General features: G+C 37.3%; 1 protein-coding gene across 8 annotated transcripts in view; it reads left to right on the forward strand.

Moving 5' to 3' along the window:
* The window catches only part of LOC106879997 (uncharacterized), a 320,939-nt gene that overhangs the window by 269,597 nt on the left and 48,380 nt on the right, over window positions 1–2,962 (forward strand). The window lies entirely within an intron of this gene.

Genomic DNA, 2,962 nt, shown 5'->3' on the forward strand with positions numbered 1-2,962 from the left:
AGAGAGAGAGAGAGAGATATGCATGCTATATTTTCTGTCCTGCCAAAGACGTGTTTTCCTTAGCTTATCATCTTGCATTGTTTAGCCAAGGTGGTTTTATTTTTATTTACCTGTTATCCTCCCCCCCCCACTCCTCTCTTGCATTGTGGTGCGCATAGCTTTCACCTTGCTAAAACCAAATCTTAAATACTTAGTGAATTAATAACCAACTAACCAAGCGATCAATCAATCAAACTGCCAGCCGTCCAACCAGGCAACCGACCAAATGGATTTCAAAATAATCTCGTAGTTGATTCTTTTTTTTTTTTTGAAAGATATTCTTTTATTCTTTTACTGCTTACAGTCATTGAACTGTGCCCATGATGGAGCAATGCTTTATCACTTTCAGTTGATTAATCTGATCATATCTACGCAAGTATTTGATTTAAAAAAAAAAATCATTGAGCACAGTTTGGTGACACCATGAGGTTCCGTCCATGTGTCGTGGTCTTACATCATGTTCATTAAGATGCTGCCATGTAGTTCAATGTCTTGTTCCTAAATGATTTTCTTGCGGGTCGGGTTCGAGCGCCCACATGTGAGTGGACACCAAGGGGACCATAATTTTAGCGATGTTTTTTTTTTATTTAGATTTGTTGAATATTAAAATATATAAAGGAACACAGTATCGAACAGCCAGCGGGTTTTAGACAGATTTAACATAAATGTGGTCTCTCTCTCTCACGCACACATGTATATATACAGCAGGCTTCTTCCGGTTTCCAACCACCAGATCTATTCACAAGTCTTTGGTCAACATAGGGCTATGGTAAAAGACACTTTACTCAAGTACAATGCGGTGAGATTGAACTCAAAACCACACAGTTGAGAAACGAGCTTCTTAACCACACAACCATGCCTGCACCTTATTTCATTACCATTGTTTTAACGTCCATTTTTTCATGTTCACATGCGTTGGACAAGATTCAATGTGGCAATTTTTTTTTTCTATGGCTTGATCTCTTGTCAATTGCCAACACTCATTTGTTTCCAAGTAAGGTTATAAATTTGTTCATCCTTCAAACATAAGCAGTACGATGGACAAGTTTTCATGGAAGATTGCTTTGTGTTTGACAATGACATTTTTTGACAACTATTATGCAGTGTTGTGACAAGGAGACATAAGCACACACATACATGTGTAATGAACTTTGTTCGGCTTACATCTCCAAAATCAACTCGTATGGTTTTAGTTGGCTCAGGGTTATAATAAAACTCACTTACCTAAGGTACAGTGAAGTGGGACTGAACCCAAAACCATGTGAATAGGAAGCAAACTTTTTAACTCTATCACCATGTTCACACGTACACATATTCATTTACAATGATCCTTCAGTTTCCACCTATGAAATCCACTCATAAAGCTTTGGTTGGCCCGGGGCTATACTAGAATAGTGCTCTGCAACCAGTATGCTGTGGCACAATGCTAGGAGTGCCGCAGTGTGACCTGAATATAATTCTTCTCCCTATAATTCTAGTTATATTTTTAGTTTAGGTCTGCCGCCGAATTTCGAAATGGATGGAAGCATACCGCAAGTGGATAAAGGTTGTGGAACACTGTAATAGAAAAGACACTTGCTCAAGGTGCTGTGCAGTGGGACCGAACCTGCAACTATGTGGATGAGAAATGAACTTTTTTTTAACTATACAGCCACACATGCATACACACGTGACTTTGCTTCTGTACTCTTCCTGTCTACTAAGTTCCACTCAGAAGGCATTTGTTGATCCAAGGCTTATTGTAGGGGGTACCTTGCCCAAAATGTTGCACAGCATGACTGGACTTGGAATCATTCAGTTGCCAAGCAATCTTCGTAGCCTCACAACCATGCCTGCACCCATGTTTCTTTCTATTTTATTTTATTTTTAACAAAAAAAAAATCTGTTTTTGTTCCTTTGTTATTTTTCCTTTTTCTCTCTTTGTATTTTACCAGCCAACTTTCATACTTACTCTGTACAGTTTAATGGATTAATGCTTGTAGGATTAATTCTGAGATCATCCTCTTTCTTAGCCTATTTAAATTGTAGTTAACTGAATATATATCAAGCCACTATCTGTTTATCACAACTATGATGTTTCTCAAGTTATTTCTTTCTCTTTCATATATATATATATATATATATATATATATATATATGTATGTATGTATGTATGTATGTATGTATGTGTGTGTGTGTTTGTGCATACGTGTGTGTATGTATGTATGTATGTATATATATATATAAATTTAATAAATGGAGTAATACGCATATGTTAAATGAATTCATTTAACATATGCATATTATTCCATTTATTAAATTTTTATATTTACTCAAATACCCAAAATAAACAGGACATTTGCTAAAGGTACCATTCAGTGGATCGGATCTAGGATCTCAGGATTGCAAAGCAAAAGCTTATTTAATCAGTTGGGTATGCTTTGCTTGCGAGTTTATTTGAGTTGATTTGCACAAAACACAAACACAACCCCATAATGTATATGTACACTTACATTTCTAACATTGATTTGGGGGTGGGAGAGGTATGTGGTTAGGACTCTGTGTATGTATGTGTGTGCTTATGTAGGCATATGTACATGTACACACACCCTTTTGTATATATATGTATAGGTGCAGGAGTGGCTGTGTGGTAAGTAGCTTACTTACCAACCACATGGTTCTGGGTTCATTCCCACTGCATGGCACCTTGGGCAAGTGTCTTCTACTATAGCCTCGGGCCGACCAAAGCCTTGTGAGTGGATTTGGTAGACGGAAACTGAAAGAAGCCTGTCGTATATGTATATATATATATATATATATGTATGTGTGTGTATATATTTGTGTGTCTGTGTTTGTCCCCCCAACATCGTGGTGTGTTTACGTCCCCGTAACTTAGCGGTTCGGCAAAAGGGAACGATAGAATAAGTACTAGGCTTCCAAAGAA

This window comes from Octopus bimaculoides, chromosome 9 (assembly GCF_001194135.2).
Source record: "Octopus bimaculoides isolate UCB-OBI-ISO-001 chromosome 9, ASM119413v2, whole genome shotgun sequence".
Lineage (NCBI taxonomy): Eukaryota > Metazoa > Mollusca > Cephalopoda > Octopoda > Octopodidae > Octopus > Octopus bimaculoides.